Consider the following 18693-nt stretch of genomic DNA (forward strand, 5'->3'; position numbering starts at 1 on the left):
TCCGGGACATGTCGGCGGCGGCGGCCGGAAGTGGAAGCGCGCGGAGGTGGACGTGGAAAGGAGGAGGCGGGGAAGGGAGCGGAGGGAAGGAGAAGGAGAAGTCGTGCGAGGGCGAGGGGAAGAACGGTGGCGGTGATGGTGGGGGAGAGGGAGGCGTGGTTGGCATGAACAGAGGTGGAGGTGACCGTGGCCGTGGTGCGTCCATGGCTTTGGGCGGTAGGGTTTGTGCGCGTCCTCGCGCGCGCGTGGATGGCAAGCAGGTTAGGTTGCCGGCAGCTGTTGTGGGGGACGCATGCTGGCGCGCGAGAGAGAAGATGAGAAGATTAGGAACGAGGCGGTTTGATCGAGGTGTAAAAGCCTGTAAGATGAAGAGGGTAATAAGTACTCCGGTAAGCAAGAAGTGAAGAGCTACTAGCATAAGTAGTGCTAAGAGCAAGCTGAGATGGAGTGAGAAATGTATCGAGTAAATTTATGAGAAGAAAGCTGCGTTAACAGGGACACGTTTGACGCGATGATCTAAGAAACTGTCAACGCATGATGAAATTTTGGTTTCCTGGACAGCGCTATGGCAGTATGGCCTATGATCATTGATCAATCGTTCAGTTGCTCGTTCTAGGAGGCGCCCCGCCTACCCATTCTCTGCATATTTTCACTTGCTCACGTTGTTAACGACATTTTGTATCTGGTGTTTGTAGTGACCTCATCTACTTCCTGACTGGTTGATGGTTTTGTTAATTTAAAGTTAAGCTCATCTTAAACGTATTGGTTATTTTCAATTACTGTATTCACACTTCTAATTTTATTTTTTCCTTGTTGACCAGGTAAATATTGCCCTTTGAGTCAAAGTTTCGGTAGTTCACTGGACCTACAAGATAACTGAAGCTATATCTACTAATCTACATATGCATACATAGCTATATCGAATAATTAACATGAAATTGTTCACCTCCATTCCACATTATCACATGCACTTTAGTTTTGATCAAATTCAAAATTTGTGACAAAGTATACGTGAAAAAAAACATCACATTTCCAGTAATACCAATTTGATACTGTGAATGTAACTTGTTGTCGTATTGTGCATGTTGATGTTATCTTTGTGCTCTCCACGGTGAACACTCGAAAAAATGTAACTTGTTTTCCACGTGTCAGTCAAACTTCTTGATTTTGACTTTCACCTTTTGTCAATCCGCTGCCTTAGGCTGGTGATAGTGCATAGTATCATATACTAGTATCATGCATATGATACTTGTCTATTATACTATCTCTATAGTGGGTGGTATTATAGAGTAGTATCATAAACTTCTAAATTTATTATTTTGTAGAATCTCAATGTAAATCTATGTACAAGATCAATTTGGCATTTACTTTTCTCAGTAACGTCATGCTTATGATACAGATGTCACTCTATGTTACTCTAATCCTATCTCTCCTCCTTAATTGCATGCCACATCATCATTTTTGTGGGCCTAGTATGCATGATACTACCTATGATACTAGCACTATAGGCAGCCTTAACTTTACTGCATGTACTTCATATCAACAGTAGACTGCCGCAATCTAGGATGGCACGCTATCATTTCGTGATAATTTGAAATGGCCCACGCTAATCGGTACAGCTCGATCGGTGGCGCGTTTAATGGGGTTCAATATATATCTTGACGTGGACATGCACCTGTAGCTCCATACGGACCATCATTACGCAATGCCCCCAGCCCAAAGCAACACTACATGATTAACGTACGAACCAACGGAAGTGTTGAAAGTATATAGTACTGTAGTACGTGAATTGGACTAATATATCCTTTACATAAATATATTCGGGCTTTCATTCTTGAAAAAAAAATTGAGGCTTTTGCTTATGTTGTTTAGTGCACCAAGTTTGGCAAGGAATCAGGGCTTAGGGTCTCGATTTTAAGTCATGCCCTATCGTCACATAAATATATACTCTCTCTCTGATCTAAATTAATTGACTCACCTTTTTCTAGATATTATACTAACCTTTTTTTTAATGCAGTTCCTCCATTTCTATTTAAAAAAGAATTAGATAGACAAGCGCTGGACTGTCAAGATTTGAGAGACTGGTCGTTGGTGCTACTGTTGATTAACCAGACATGCAGCATGCAGGGAGAGGTAGAGCCAAGAGGGCGCCTGCAATCAGAGTCCATCCAGGGATGTATGTCACATTGTCACTGTAGGGATATTTAGCGAGAAGCAGCTCACATGCATGCATATCGTGCATGGTTAAGACTGATGCTTTCGTCCGGATTTGCGTTTGATTGATCGGGACAAGAATGGTATCCGATCCGCCGGTGGGGGCCGTCCCCTTTTGGGTCCTTCTCCCTGTCCTCGCTCCCCGGCTAGCTTTCGACAACCTTCTCATCGCAATCACAGGTAGTAGCATAAGTAAGTACATAACATAACATCGCCAATAAAGCTATGTGCCGTACTATGGTCGTTTCTGATGTACGTATCGAAAAGGAGCAAGAGCTGTGACGCACTTCACCTCCTTAACTATGTTTACTTCGGTTGTTTAGCTTCCAATCATTTCCCACAGGGATTTCTCTCTACTGGGATATGGACTTACCGTGTCGAGCTCTTCGATCTAAACAAGCAGCGGAGTGATCCACACGTGGCGTGCATGGTTTTCGCCGGAGTGGCCAGCTCATGAGCACACTCGGCCGGCTCCACCATCTCATCAGTCATGGCTCTTTGCAGCACTGTATCAATTCCTAGTGTCGTCTTGTAATTGTAATTCTGTCTTCTATGAAAATATGATACGCCTTAGCTAGCGTAAGCTCGAGAAAAACCTATCTAGTGTCGCATTCACAGTTTGAACAGGACCGAGCCGAGCCGATCGAGCTTATAGCACCTAACCAGATGATCGATCTACAGATGCAGAGCACCAGGACCAGTAGCACCGTCTGATTTTGTTGGTAGTATATAGTTGGGTATAAAATTCGGCGTCTATATGCTGAGCTGAGGAGTCCCCCATCCATGTCAGGTGTGGCGTGCAAATCCCAGTAGGTGAGCTGTTGTATTGGCGGGTGCTGTAGCATGCATGCGGTTAGTTGCCCGGTCTTTGTGGCATGGTCACTGGCATAGTGGCATCCCTGGCTTTGACACGTCCATTTGCTGAAGAAGAGACACGGATGGACTTGCCAAGTGACAGTGCCTGAGATTCGTTATTTGTCTTCAGGGGCCCCTCATCCGCTCAGCCCATTCCGCTCCCGCCGTCCTTCCCAGCTCCGGCTCCCGGCGGCAACCACTGCTGGATCCAGCTACAACTTCTACCTCCTGTCCTAAGAGCATGTCTAACAGACCCCTTAAAAGGGGCAAATCCGTATAATAATCGTCGAAATACGGGTTTCGGCTCTACCCGGTCGTCTAGCACGTCCCGTAAAAACGGCTCCCGCATCGTTTTTTCCTGTTTTTGATTACGGGGCGGGTCGTCGCCCCCTACTCGTACGGGGTTGAAGCGGGGATAGAGGACCAAATCGGTATCGCCCACTCCACTGCGCGCGAAGGGTTTCGCTGAAGCCAACCGCCGCCGCCCGATCTCCTCCGCCGCGCCCTTCCCGGCCGGATCCCGCTGCCATGGATCATCCGCAAGAGCCGCCTACCGCCGGCGATGCATCTCCTTCGGCCGCGGTGGTCGATGTCCCCGTCGGAGGTCCGCCGAACGCCGGCGTCGTGTCGGCCATGATCTCCGTCACCATCCCGTCGAAGAGGAAGAGGTTTCCGAAGCAATTCTTCGAAGCTCTCGCGGCGGCCGCAGCCTTCGCCGGCCGAATCCCCGCCGGCCGCCAAGAAGGCGGGCCGGATGAAGACCAAGGCGGCCGGCCGAGGGCGCCGCGCCGGCCAAGGTGCGGACAAAGGCAACCGGCCGCATCGGCCTCGCGCCTCCACCGCCCTCCAAGGCCACGCCCTCTCCTCCCTCCGTTCCGTCCGATGCGCCGCCCGCGCCGCCGCCACCCACCATGGACGTAGACAAGGTGTTCGATCTTGAGTCCACAACATCCTACATGGACATGCTCAACAATTCCGCGGTGAATTTGGACACCGGTATCGATGCATTCGATGGGAAATGCAACGTCGAAGAGATTGATGACAAGGAGGAGGACGAGGGTGACGAGGAGGAGGACGAGGGTGACGAGGAGGAGGTGGTTGAGGTTGATCCGGCTGCCGCCGGTTCTTCGTCGACACCGAAGCCACGCACGGCGAACTACAGCGAGATCGAAGACGCCATCTTGGTCCGTGCTTGGAGCAAGGTGGGGATGGATGCGTGCACCGGAGTGGACCAAGGCGGCAAGCGCTATTGGCGGCGCATTGAGGATCTGTACCACCAGCTGAAGCCTCGCACGAAGAGCATGGCGGATAGATCCTACCGCTCCCTTGAAGGCCGATGGAACATCATCAAACCGGCTTGTTCTCGTTGGAGTGCTGTCATGGATCAAGTGGCCGACAACCCCCTAGTGGATGCGTGCCGAAGGACTATGTAAGTTTTCCTTGTGTTGATGATGTGGAAACATCACATGCTATCCATATTATGTGTTGATGATGTGGAAACATCACATACTATTGTTGTGCAGCCCAAGTATGCTCAAGCACGGCACAAGGACATGGCCGGCTCCAAGAACAAGGAATTTCAATTTCATCATTGCTTTTCCATCCTTCAACATCTTCCTAAGTGGAAGTTGAGGGACAACGAGCCAAAGTGCAAGAAGGAGGCACTGCTCACTATGGATGATGAAGCGGAGGACATGAGTGGGAGAAACACCGGCAAGCCCGAGGGCAACAAGAAGGCCAAGGAGAGGGTCAAGGTAGAAGGCGAAGCAGCTAGCTTCCGGGAGAAGTTGGATCAACTCATGAAGTCCAAGGAGGCATTGACGATGAAGACGTTGGAGACCAAGCTCCTCATCAACGAGAAGAAGAAGGAGGTGAAGCTTGCCAAGGTGCAAGCAAGGCGGGAAGATGCCAAGTTGAAGGCCGAGCTTGACATGAAGATGATCGCACTCAAAGAAGCCAAGGCCATGAAGGAGCTCTTGGCCGAGGAGAGGGATATCATGATGATGCGCACCGACGGCATGGACGAGGATCAGCTGGCGTGGTGGAACGAGACCAAGGCGGACATCATTGCGAGGAAGAAGGCTGCGCGTCAAGCTCGTGCTCAAGGTGAGTCTCCGGCGAGTGGTGGCGCTGGCGATGGACTCGTTGATGGTTGATCACATTTGGGAACTTCCGTGGCTTGAACATTGCCCATGATCGCGTTGTGATGTTAAAACTATGAATTATGCATCACATATTTTGGATGTGCTATGTTTGATTTGAACTTGTTATGCAAATTGATGTCTAAAACCCTGTTTTGAGGGGCCGGAAACTCGGACGAGCTAGCAGAACCCGTATCCCCACCCCGTAAAACAGTTCTGTTTTACGGGGTGGGGATACGGGTTCTGCTAGCTCGTCCGAGTTTTTGGCCCGTGAAAACAGGATACAGGGCCATCTACTCGCGTTTTAAGGGGCGGAAAAATACGGGGAATGTTAGAGCATGTCTAACAGGCCCCTTACTTTTCTGCCCCGTATAACGCTCGAATTTCGCCCCGTATAAAAAAAATGGTCGATCAGACACCGCTCCGTCTAGCAGAACCCGTATTTGACCCCGTATATTTGTAAATTTAAAACCCCGGGAAACTTTCATTCATAGTTCGTTGATCATACATAGAAATCGACGTACCTACATACATACAAAATGCGCGATCGGCTCGCGACTTCTAGTCGGAGAGGTAGACGATGGTCGCCGCCTGCGCCTCCCGCGCCTCCGCCTCCTGCACGGCGGCGATGGCCGCCGCCCTTTCTTCCTCCTCCGCCGCGTCCTTCTCGGCGGCGTCCTTGAGGGAGTCTTCAATCGCCTTCAAGAAGGCGGGGTCCTCGTCTTCCTCCTCCTCCCCGGCGAGCGGGGCACCTCCGCCGCTGGTGCTCCCGATGGTCGCCCTCCACGCCTCGCTCACCCGGCGTTGGCGCTCCCACTCGGCGAGCCACGCCGAGAACTTGGGCCCGCTCATCGGCTTGAGCAGCGGGTCCTCGTGGTACCAGCGTCCGCCCCGCGCGAAGTCGACGAGCTTGTCCGGGACGTACGCGGCGCCGTCGTACTTGCAGGCCGCGCGACGGCTACCGGCGGCGGATCTTTTGCGTAAAAGCCGCCACGCTTCCTCCACGGTGTCCGGCGAGCGGGATCGCCTCGATCCGCTCGCCGGCGAGGCGCTACTGCGGCGGCGGCAGTCCATGCAGGTGGCAGCGGGTGGAATGCGGCGCGGGGGAGCGGCTAATTGCTCGCCGGAGCAGGAGGAGGAGGCGGCGGCGCACGGCGGAGCTAGGGTTGTGTGGTGACCCGGCATACCACTGCATGGTGTAGTATGCAAGTCTGATATAACACCAATGAAACACCGTTCCACTAGTATTATATCGCTCAGAGTGGTACAACAGAAACATATGCGGGTCCAAGGCATGTCTATAGAATTACAACATTGACTCGTTACATAAGATCATCACAGCCTCCTACTTTACAATGAGGTAAAACTGCAAATAAACTCCAGGAAAACGACTCGTAGTCTAATCCTAACACGAACTCTATTTGTAGAGTATTTAACTAGCTACGAGAGGCTATGAATAGATTCTAGCTAAATAGGAGCTAAGTTTAGGAAGCTAGTTCCTTTCTATTGCTAATCTAGGTTTCTCCTTGTTGGATGTGGTATCTGACTCCTCTGGTAGGTCCTGTTTCTTGAAGTACTTGTTGACTCCTCGGCCTTCGAGTTGCACTGTAGATCTTCCTTCGTGGCCTCCATATCTAAGCGAGGGATTTAAGAGTGGGATGAGTACGAGCGTACTCAACAAGTTCATTATAGGAAAGAGGTGTTTAATGCACTAGCTATAGCATTAGACCGGAAAGTCTAATACCAATGCAGGTTTTCATAACCATTTCTTCAAGAGGTTGCTTTTATTCGAAGAACTATGTCCGTCGACCTTCACCGGTTTACTAGAACTTCATGGAGCTCCTTTCCGGCCGCGTTCGCAGCTTCCATATCCCGAACAGGGAGTGACAGGTCACGGTTCTTTACACTCTGCAGAGGTGTGTTGCTTTACCCATAAGAGATCTTAACCTTGGTGCCAACCGGGTGATCTTCCCGTCCACACTTCCTATGGTGTGAGGCCCGGTATAAGGTCTAGCCAATCATGTTCCTCCGCTACCTCGAACACCCACCCTTTGTTGCATACCCCGACCCTGGGTCCTTGTCGGTCCTCTTATACCACTTAAGGATGGACCCCGACCACGACAACAGTTTGGGACTCGTTAACCAAACTCCTTCGCCGGTAGCTGCAACCCATCATAGACCGCAATACCGTGGGGACTTTAGGCTTCCCCGACCCACCGCTTGCACTTCGAGCGACAAGTGTCTACGGACTATGCCGTGGGGACTTAAGGCTCCCCAGCCCACCGCTTGCCCTGACAGATACAAGTGTCTACGGTAAAGCGCATCCGTTGATGAACGAGAGGTGGAAACACTTTTGACTACTCCGTCCCACTCCGGATCTTATGGTTAACACGGATATTACGACACAAGAATCACTGGCGACATTTGTTGTTTAATCCTAGATGGATACAAGCCCGTGCAATGGAACCTCCACCATATCAACACAATCCATGGTTCCATTGCCCACCACTTAGTCATATTCATAGTTATGAAAGTAGTGGTTTTGATTTTTGTGCAATAGTGATAACCATAATACTTTGCAAGTAATTTGATAGAAATACTCAAATGACATGAGCAAGTGATGAACTTGCCTTTCTTGACTGCAAGATTATGCGGCAAGGTCTTCGATACGCAATAACTCCAAATTCTGAAATAGCATCATCGTCCGGTAAGGACGATGTTTAAAAGATTGGCAAGGATGCAATAATGCATAAATATGAGATGCAATCGCTCTAAGCGTGACCTAACCCCGATGATTTAGGATTAGTGAGTTATAATGATTAGTTCAAAGTGTGTTGCACTTTTAGAGTGATTCACAAACAAGGTTTTTATTCAATTGTGGTTACTTGGCATCATAAACAGGTAGATAACAAAGCATATTAATCAATTGAGCATACAAGGAATGATAATTGGCATAATGTTAACATATATAGAACAGCTTGTAAGTTTTAGTACTAGATGGCATGGTTAATGATTAATTATCATATACTTCAAAAGAATAACTTTTGAAGAACATGTTCTTTAATAAAGAACAAGTATGATAATTAGAGTTGTGGAGTTCTATAGTTTTCTATGGTTCTAATTGTTTTCTGGAGTAGGTAGTAGATGGATCACAACTTGGTTGGATTCATCAGCTACTAGACTTGTATGGTTTTACTTAAGCATGAGCAACTTAAGAAATTAATTATCCATGGTTGTTATCAAGGTTGATTCATCTTGCTGGTGATTGCTAGCTAAGGTTTATAGGTCCTTATAAGTAGGATTGATGATGATTATTTATTTACTTCAAAAGAATAACTTTTGAAGAACATACTTCTTAACTAATAAGAAGTATATCCATTAGGGTTGAGGTTGTCTAGGTTTTGTTATTGGATTCATTAAGTAAGGAATGGTGGTTTCCTAAATAAGATGTTTAATAATTATCTCACACTAATAGGGTTTAGTGTGTATGGGATGTGATGTCAATATTAGCATGGTTGCTATTGGAGTTCATCACAATGGTGTGATGCTAAATAGGAATGAATAAGGGTGATGGATTTGGGTAATAGGATCTAGGGTTTACACCTGGCTGACCCCACTTGATTATCTAGGTCTGATGAAGATGAACACATGGGGTTCACATATATTAGTGATAGGTCTTCTACATTTTATGTGGCTATGACAAGTATCTAGGTTCTAAATGGTTCTATGATTTAAAAGAAAATAGGATGATCACATGGTATAACCTAGGGTTTAGGTTAGTGGCACATTAGGGTTCAAATGGATTAGTGAAACTAAGGTTCCTAATGAATTAGGGTTTAAGAATTCCACATGAAATGATGAGGTTATCACTTTATTTATAATGGAGCTAGGGTTTCCTAATTACCCTATAATTATTGGATTAATAACTACTTCATTAATAAAGTTGAAGTTATTAATAACTTTGAAACAAAAATAACATTAAACTTTTCATTTTATTATTTTTAAGGAATTAATAATTAAGCTAATTATTAATTAGGGTTAAATCCTTCTAATAAGGATTTGTCAAATTGACAAATAAAGAAAATTAGTTTTAATGTTTTCTTTATTTATTTACTTTTTTTAATTTGATTTTGAAATTTTTCCTAATTATTGAATTTTAATTGAATTTAGAATTAATAAATAAGGCTTAATTCACAAGTATTAAATAATTGAATTATTATTAAAAACATAAATTTCATTTTATATTTTTATTAGATAGAGTTTTCTTTTCTAAGAATTTAATATCTTATTTATATTTTTCTGACTTAAATTGGATTTTCTAAATTATTTCAAAGTTTCAGTAATTAGTGAATTTTGAATTAAAACACAGGAAATGCTAAACCTACCCGGGCTGTCTACTCGCAGGGACACTGACCGGTGGGCCGGTGGCCGAGTTGGCTGCCACGCGGGCATCGACGAGTCAAAATTGATGAGGTGGCCAGGGAGCTTCTGGCCGGCGGTCAAACGGCGACGGCGCCGGAGTTAGGCTGCCCCCCAGGACGAGCGACTACGCCTAATCGAACCGCGGCACGATGGGGAACCTAATGATGGCGGCGCCGCTCTCTATTGGTCATCTGAAGGTGGCCGGCGGCGAGGCGAAGTGGCGGAGCTTGCAGGCGAACGACGCGGCGAAGCTACGGGGCAAGATCGAGCAAAGCGAGCTTACTGGGAGATTGAGGAGCTCACCAGGAACGTGTAGAGCTCGTTGGTGAGGTCTATGGCGGGCGGCATCACTGGAATTGGTCGCTCCCGTCGTCGGGGAAGACGACCAGGTGGGGTCGACCACGGGCGCGTTGGCTTGATTCCTCCTACCTGGTGATGATGTCGAGCATGGCGGTCACGTGGGTGGTCACGGCTTGGCCTGGGGATGTCTCCATCGACGGCGATGGCCGGCAGCTGGTCGCGCTAGGGTTTCATCTGGGATGAAATTTGGGCAGAAGAGGAAGAAATCGGAGACTAGGGTTCGTCGGGGAGCTTTTATACGGTGAGGGATGCGTGCCTCGTCACACCGTCGATCAAGGGGAGGTCGCCAGCGAGAGGGAAGAGGAGCACGCCGTCGTGCCGTCCTCCATGCGCACGAAGAGGATGAGGATGACACCTCCCTCTCGTTATTTTGGCGAAGGGGTATGGTGGGTTGGGCCGAGCCGCTGCCGGGGCTGCGTTGCCGGGCTCGACCGCTCGGGCTACTCGCTGGGCTGTGTCGAGCTGGTAAGGTCCGGGTAAGCCTCCTCTCCTTTATCTCTTTTATTTATTTTCTCGTTTTATTTCTTGTTTTGAATTCTGGTTTTAATTCAAATTTGAATTCTTGTCTGTTTTGCAGGTGTTTCACAATTTGGTTTTCATGAGGTCTAATACAAGGATCATTGTATTACTCGCATTGTTTTTGATTAAACATTAAATATATGTGAGCCTTGTTGCAATTTTTAGTTAGACATGAATTTAGGTATTCCTTTTAATTCCTTTTCTCATTTGTAATATAGCACCATGTTGGATAATTAGAGTTGATTATTCTTAGTCCAAATGTTTTAGAAGTTATTATGAGGACTTGACTTCATATTTAAGAAGTTGGTCAATTACATATGATTTTATGTGAGCACCAATGGATTAGGGTTTTTATAATTTCCATCATAACTCCCCTTTAAGGTTAATATTATCATTACCTTTGAAAGTATCTAAGTAGTTATGATTTCCATTATAGTTGATCTTGGTTACAAAGATAAATGGTTGATCACTACACATATGATTTTAATCATAAAATGTAGCACAAGATTTTCTTATATATGTTCATGAGTTGAAGCATAAGATATTAATGAGGATGCAATTCTGGTTATAGAGATGAGATGACACCATATTGCATTGACTAGGTTTACTCTCCACAATGCATGATAAAAATGGTTACTTGCTTAATATTTCATGTGCTTCTTTAGTTACTAAGGATCTGAGAATTGGTTTTATCTTCTACCAATATACTTCTTTTATTATCCTTAATTTATCATTTAGAGTAACTAAAATGTTTATGGTTCTTTTTATAGTTAACTTTGGTTATAAGGATGAATGGTTTCTCACACTACCTTAAATATTGGGTTTATCTTATGGCTTATTCTTCTATTTCCCCAAAGCATGGTCATGGCATCATCATGAGCAACTTATTCTTAATGTTTATCTTCTACTCCCAATTCTTATTTTGGAATGGATTATTCTAGGTTTCTACTCAAGGAATGATGATGTGGTTAACTAAATATGTGGTTTGCCTAAGAATTCTACCTTGCTAGCTTCTGTAGCTTGTTCTTCAGGAAATCTGCTAAACCTGCATCTTGTGGCATGCCTCCACCTCCTAGCTGCTTCATCTTGTTCCTAACTATTTTATGGAGTGTCTCAATGTGTTGGTCTTCTTGCATCATGGTGCAAGATGATGGAATGGATGAAGTGTGATGCTCCTTTTATAGGCTTGGGCATGCTCTAGTAACATGACACATGGGTGGATGACTCTTGCTTTAAATTGATGAATAAGGTGCTTGGTTGTCATGCTCTCATCCATAGCAATCCTTTAAGCATGAGGTGGCATAGCTTAGGATTCAAGCTATGTAGATATTTTCATCCTATGTGGCATTGAGATTATCCTCTCATGTGATTTATTTTTGGATAGCCAAATGGCTTTTGTTACTAAATATCTTGTGAATGATTTTATGCTTGTGGTTGAGTCACTAGATCATATGTGATTGTATTTATATTATTACTGGGATCAAAATATCAAAGATAAGGATTATAACCCAATTTTGAATGGTGATGTTTGATTTTACCAAGGCATGATCATATGAGTTTCAAAATACTCATAGTTTATTTTATTCAAATAGTTTGAACTATAATTCGTAATGTAAACGAATTTAGTTTTGTGATATTCCACATATTTAATAAGTTATGATTGAAATCAGAAGGTGTGGCTTTTATGCACTTAGGTCCTTGTGTTTTGCTATATTTGGTATTTAGTTTTAAAGTGAATTCAATTGTACCTCAAGGTAGTTGCTTAACTTCTAAATGTTAATACTTTAGAGTGTGCTTCTTATCTCTTTAATGGTTATATACCTCTCCCATCTCTAGGGTTTAATGATAAGCCTTTGTTGGGGTTAAGTTCAAGAGTTTAATTCAAGAAATACCATGAGGTTCATGGTAGGAATATTTATTTGTTAAAGACATGGAAAAGATAAGTGAAGAATGGTTTCTCCATTTATGGTTACTTGATTTCCAATTGAATAGATGTTCTTATGTTATGGCAAGGAATACCATGTTATGATCTTTTATGAGATCAAGCAATTGATCATTGCGTAAAGTGTTGTTGTGTTAATTTTAGTTCTATTTGATCTAACCTCTTAGTTCAAATCATCTTTTCCCAAAACAAGGTTTTAGCAAAGTCACATTGAGGTTTATAGCGCTTGACTTGATGAGCTACTTCAATTCCACCAAGGTCAAGTGAAACTTCAGTTACTCTGACTGTTTTACTTTAAAGCGCGAAAATTACCCAGATTTTCTATGCATGAATGCAATGCACACATCTGTTTCCTCTATTTTTGTAACCCCAATACCTGGGATATTACAGTCTCTACCCCTTAAACTAAACTTCGTCCTCGAAGTTTGATCTCTCTCACGTTTCCGGAGTGTGGTTCTGACTTATGCAGACTTAAACTTTTCTCGAACTCCGTATTGATCTTACTTGATATCATTGCTTATATCCCTTGTCCAGATTCTTCCTGGAATCCTTTAGTGTCTGTCTCTGAACTATGGCTTCTTACTTCAATTCCATGATTTCTTTCAGTATCATAATCTTATTTCCTTTCTCACTGAAGATTCAATGACTGGGACTTCTTCTGGTGCTGCTAGTCTTAACTGGAGACTTATTTGCTAACATATTCCTAGTTGGTAAATAGGTCTTTGTTTTTTTCCTTACTACCAAAGCTGCAATAATGGTACTTGGTAAGGTACTTACCATGGAAATGGTTGTGATGGTTTATTTTCCTAGGAATGGATTAGACTCATTTAGTCCATCCAATCATGGTTTATAAGTGATGCTTATAACTATTTTGGATTCTTTAGGTTCCATGAAAGGAATCATTCTATTCGTCTGTGGTTCTGGTATGGTCAATTTCCTTCGGTCTTTGGGTCTTCTTGAGCTTTATTTGGTCTCCTACAATCCTTCATCCAACTTCCTTAGCCTTAATTTACTTGGGCTATCGTACTTCTGAGTAAATATTACTCACTTTCTCCAGTTATAGACCACTTCTTACTTCCTCGAGGTATAAACCTTGGCTTCTGGTCTGATATCCTTCTGAAAGTAGTGTTTAATAATCTTATGAAAATAAGATCGACTACCTCTCAGTTCAGACCTTCTTCTTTTATCTTGTTCAAAGTATTGAATCATTGTACATCCAACTCAATATTTTACTCTACCCCTTAGAGTTTTCTTATGATCTTCAACTCCGTTTCTTCCAATCATTGGCATTATGGTTAGAATATTAATCTAGGTCTAGCTTATGGTTTGTATTCTTCTAAGATCTTGCGAAGAATATCAGTGGTGTATCCACTCAATTGTGGACATCCAATGTGATTCCTTCATCTAAATGATTATAGGTCAGTGTTATTTGGCTAACAAAAAATTTATTTGTTCACAAACTTTTGTTACAACTAATTAAATCGTGGACTATTAGTAATACCAACTGATACCAGCTGTGGTTATTATACCGACTGTGGCTATTTGATATCTAAAAAAATAATTCTATTTTAGGTTCTGATCAACTGGACGAGACATCTTCTACTCCATCTCGCAGTATTGATCTTATACCAATTGTGGTCTTCTGATATCGACTATGGTCTTCTTATGTCTGCTATGATTTCATATATCACCTTCCTTCATTCGGGGTTTATTTTGCAAGAAAACCACTAGCCGACACTATGATTATAGTATTCGAAGTGATTTCCCATGCATTCCCTCTTCTATGTTGACTATGGATCCGCTTGAGCTTCACCATAATCACCAGACTTTCTCACCTTCATGCTTCTTATGTACTAAAGTACTCCTCTGTTGAGGTAAAGCATGAGTTTAGGTTGGTACTTCCTTCGAGTATTGTGGTTGCTTCCCACAACTTTGTTTCCTTTGTCTGATGAACCTTCTTCTTGTCTTCATAATCTTCAGAAATCGTCACTTCCTCACACGTTTTCCATTACCCTCTAGATCTATAGCATCAAGTAAGAACTTGATATTGCAACATGCATTTGCATATCGAAGTCAAACTTCATGCATGGATCTAGTCAAACAATTAAAATCCAATAAAATCCAAGAAGATTCAGCTTTGTGTTTATAGTACACATCATCATAAGCCCGAATATGATTGTTGAGTAAGACATCTCTAAACATCAGGCTCTGATGTGTAGTATAGAACACCACATAATATAGGTTTATATCGTGATACTTAGCACGAATATAGGGAATTCTACTATTTGTCTCAACCTTTACCTTAATTGCACATTTGCAATGAGATAAACTTGAAACAAAGTGGTCTAGGATAGTTGTGGTTAACCTAATTTTCTTTGGAAGTACTAACAAAGTGTTATACAATATATAAGTGTTATTGAGGACTAGTTCCTATGATATGTCTAGGTTCTAACATTGCTACTCTAAACACATAACTATGAAAATATAGCTCTTATACTTCCAAGTGTTTATACTATCACGAGACTATGGACATGATGTGCTTGGCACACTTCCCATATTTTTGGAACATAATTCTTACACTATTGTTTAGCACTTGGCTTCTTATTGTACTCCTCCAAAATACTTATAATGTTCTATTCCATCACATAATGATTCTCAAGTGAATCATATATGATTAACAACTCTACCATGTAAGTAATCATATTTTATTCATATCTCTCTTCCTTATCTCCCATGATTGACTCATCATGGTCTATACTACCTCACATGACTCATAGTTCTCACTTGTTATTAATTGTTTTACAAGTTGAGATATTTTACTTACTCATTACTTAGCTTGGTCTACATTCTCTATTAGGGTATCTTAATTATCTACATCACTTGTTATTACTTCTAGTGCAGGTCTGAGTAATTCTTATTTAACTATAACATTTGTTGGTACACCTCTTCCAATAGGATATCTTCCTTATGGTTGTATCCTCTCTTTGGACTACCATGTATTGTATACCAACTGTGATCTACTCATATATTGTTTTAAGTACTTAATGGTGTGCTACATACTTGGTATTAACTAACTAACTTTACTTAGGAAAGTTAGGTAAGAAAGGTTGACTCAAGTGTGTCAGGATTATTCTCAATTGAATATCCATCTCAAGTCATAAGAATATTTGGTTTACCTAGGACAACTTCCCATAGACACTACCAATCCTATAGGTCTCCTTTAAAGGGTTTTAATCCTAGGGTCAAAGCATTTGCTCTGATACCAAGCCGTGGTGACCCGGCATACCACTCGCATGGTGTAGTATGCAAGTCCGATATAACACCAATGAAACACCGTTCCACTAGTATTATATCGCTCGAGTGGTACAACGAAACATATGCGGGTCCAAGGCATGTCTATAGAATTACAACATTGACTCTGTTACATAAGATCAAGCACAGACCTCCTACTTTACAATGAGGTAAAACCGCAAATAAACTCCAGGAAAACGACTCGTAGTCTAATCCTAACACGAACTCTATTTGTAGAGTATTTAACTAGCTACGGAGGCTATGAATAGATTCTAGCTAAATAGGAGCTAAGTTTAGGAAGCTAGTTCCTTTCTATTGCTAATCTAGGTTTCTCCTTGTTGGATGTGGTATCTGACTCCTCTGGTAGGTCCTGTTTCTTGAAGTACTTGTTGACTCCTCGGCCTTCGAGTTGCACTGTAGATCTTCCTTCGTGGCCTCCATATCTAAGCAGGGGATTTAAGAGTGGGATGAGTACGAGCGTACTCAACAAGTTCATTATAGGAAAGAGGTGTTTAATGCACTAGCTATAGCATTAGACCAGAAAGTCTAATACCAATGCAGGTTTTCATAACCATTTCTTCAAGAGGTTGCTTTTATTCAGAAGAACTATGTCCGTCAGCCTTCACCGGTTTACTAGAACTTCATGGAGCTCCTTTCCGGCCGCGTTCGCAGTTCCATATCCCGGAACAGGGAGTGACAGGTCACGGTTCTTTACACTCTGCAGAGGTGTGTTGCTTTACCCATAAGAGATCTTAACCTTGGTGCCAACCGGGTGATCTTCCCGTCCACACTTCCTATGGTGTGAGGCCCGGTATAAGGTCTAGCCAATCATGTTCCTCCGCTACCTCGAACACCCACCCTTTGTTGCATACCCCGACCCTGGGTCCTCGTCGGTCCTCTTATACCACTTAAGGATGGACCCCGACCACGACAACGGTTTGGGACTCGTTAACCAAACTCCTTCGCCGTAGCTGCAACCCATCATAGACCGCAATACCGTGGGGACTTTAGGCTTCCCCGGCCCACCGCTTGCACTTCGAGCGACAAGTGTCTACGGACTATGCCGTGGGGACTTAAGGCTTCCCCAGCCCACCGCTTGCCCCGACGGATACAAGTGTCTACGGTAAAGCGCATCCGTTGATGAACGAGAGGTGGAAACACTTTTGACTACTCCGTCCCACTCCGGATCTTATGGTTAACACGGATATTACGGCACAAGAATCACTGGCGACATTTGTTGTTTAATCCTAGATGGATACAAGCCCGTGCAATGGAACCTCCACCATATCAACACAATCCATGGTTCCATTGCCCACCACTTAGTCATATTCATAGTTATGAAAGTAGTGGTTTTGATTTTTGTGCAATAGTGATAACCATAATACTTTGCAAGTAATTTGATAGAAATACTCAAATGACATGAGCAAGTGATGAACTTGCCTTTCTTGACTGCAAGATTATGCGGGCAAGGTCTTCGATACGCAATAACTCCAAATTCTGAAATAGCATCATCGTCCGGTAGGGACGATGTTTAAAAGATTGGCAAGGATGCAATAATGCATAAATATGAGATGCAATCGCTCTAAGCGTGACCTAACCCCGATGATTTAGGATTAGTGAGTTATAATGATTAGTTCAAAGTGTGTTGCACTTTTAGAGTGATTCACAAACAAGGTTTTTATTCAATTGTGGTTACTTGGCATCATAAACAGGTAGATAACAAAGCATATTAATCAATTGAGCATACAAGGAATGATAATTGGCATAATGTTAACATATATAGAACGAGTTGTAAGTTTTAGTACTAGATGGCATGGTTAATGATTAATTATCATATACTTCAAAAGAATAACTTTTGAAGAACATGTTCTTTAATAAAGAACAAGTATGATAATTAGAGTTGTGGAGTTCTATAGTTTTCTATGGTTCTAATTGTTTTACGGAGTAGGTAGTAGATGGATCACAACTTGGTTGGATTCATCAGCTACTAGACTTGTATGGTTTTACTTAAGCATGAGCAACTTAAGAAATTAATTATCCATGGTTGTTATCAAGGTTGATTCATCTTGCTGGTGATTGCTAGCTAAGGTTTATAGGTCCTTATAAGTAGGATTGATGATGATTATTTATTTACTTCAAAAGAATAACTTTTGAAGAACATACTTCTTAACTAATAAGAAGTATATCCATTAGGGTTGAGGTTGTCTAGGTTTTGTTATTGGATTCATTAAGTAAGGAATGGTGGTTTCCTAAATAAGATGTTTAATAATTATCTCACACTAATAGGGTTTAGTGTGTATGGGATGTGATGTCAATATTAGCATGGTTGCTATTGGAGTTCATCACAATGGTGTGATGCTAAATAGGAATGAATAAGGGTGATGGATTTGGGTAATAGGATCTAGGGTTTACACCGGCTGACCCCACTTGATTATCTAGGTCGATGAAGATGAACACATGGGGTTCACATATATTAGTGATAGGTCTTCTACATTTTATGTGGCTATGACAAGTATCTAGGTTCTAAATGGTTCTATGATTTAAAAGAAAATAGGATGATCACATGGTATAACCTAGGGTTTAGGTTAGTGGCACATTAGGGTTCAAATGGATTAGTGAAACTAAGGTTCCTAATGAATTAGGGTTTAAGAATTCCACATGAAATGATGAGGTTATCACTTTATTTATAATGGAGCTAGGGTTTCCTAATTACCCTATAATTATTGGATTAATAACTACTTCATTAATAAAGTTGAAGTTATTAATAACTTTGAAACAAAAATAACATTAAACTTTTCATTTTATTATTTTTAAGGAATTAATAATTAAGCTAATTATTAATTAGGGTTAAATCCTTCTAATAAGGATTTGTCAAATTGACAAATAAAGAAAATTAGTTTTAATGTTTTCTTTATTTATTTACTTTTTTTTAATTTGATTTTGAAATTT

This window comes from Lolium rigidum, chromosome 5 (assembly GCF_022539505.1).
Source record: "Lolium rigidum isolate FL_2022 chromosome 5, APGP_CSIRO_Lrig_0.1, whole genome shotgun sequence".
NCBI classification, from domain to species: domain Eukaryota; kingdom Viridiplantae; phylum Streptophyta; class Magnoliopsida; order Poales; family Poaceae; genus Lolium; species Lolium rigidum.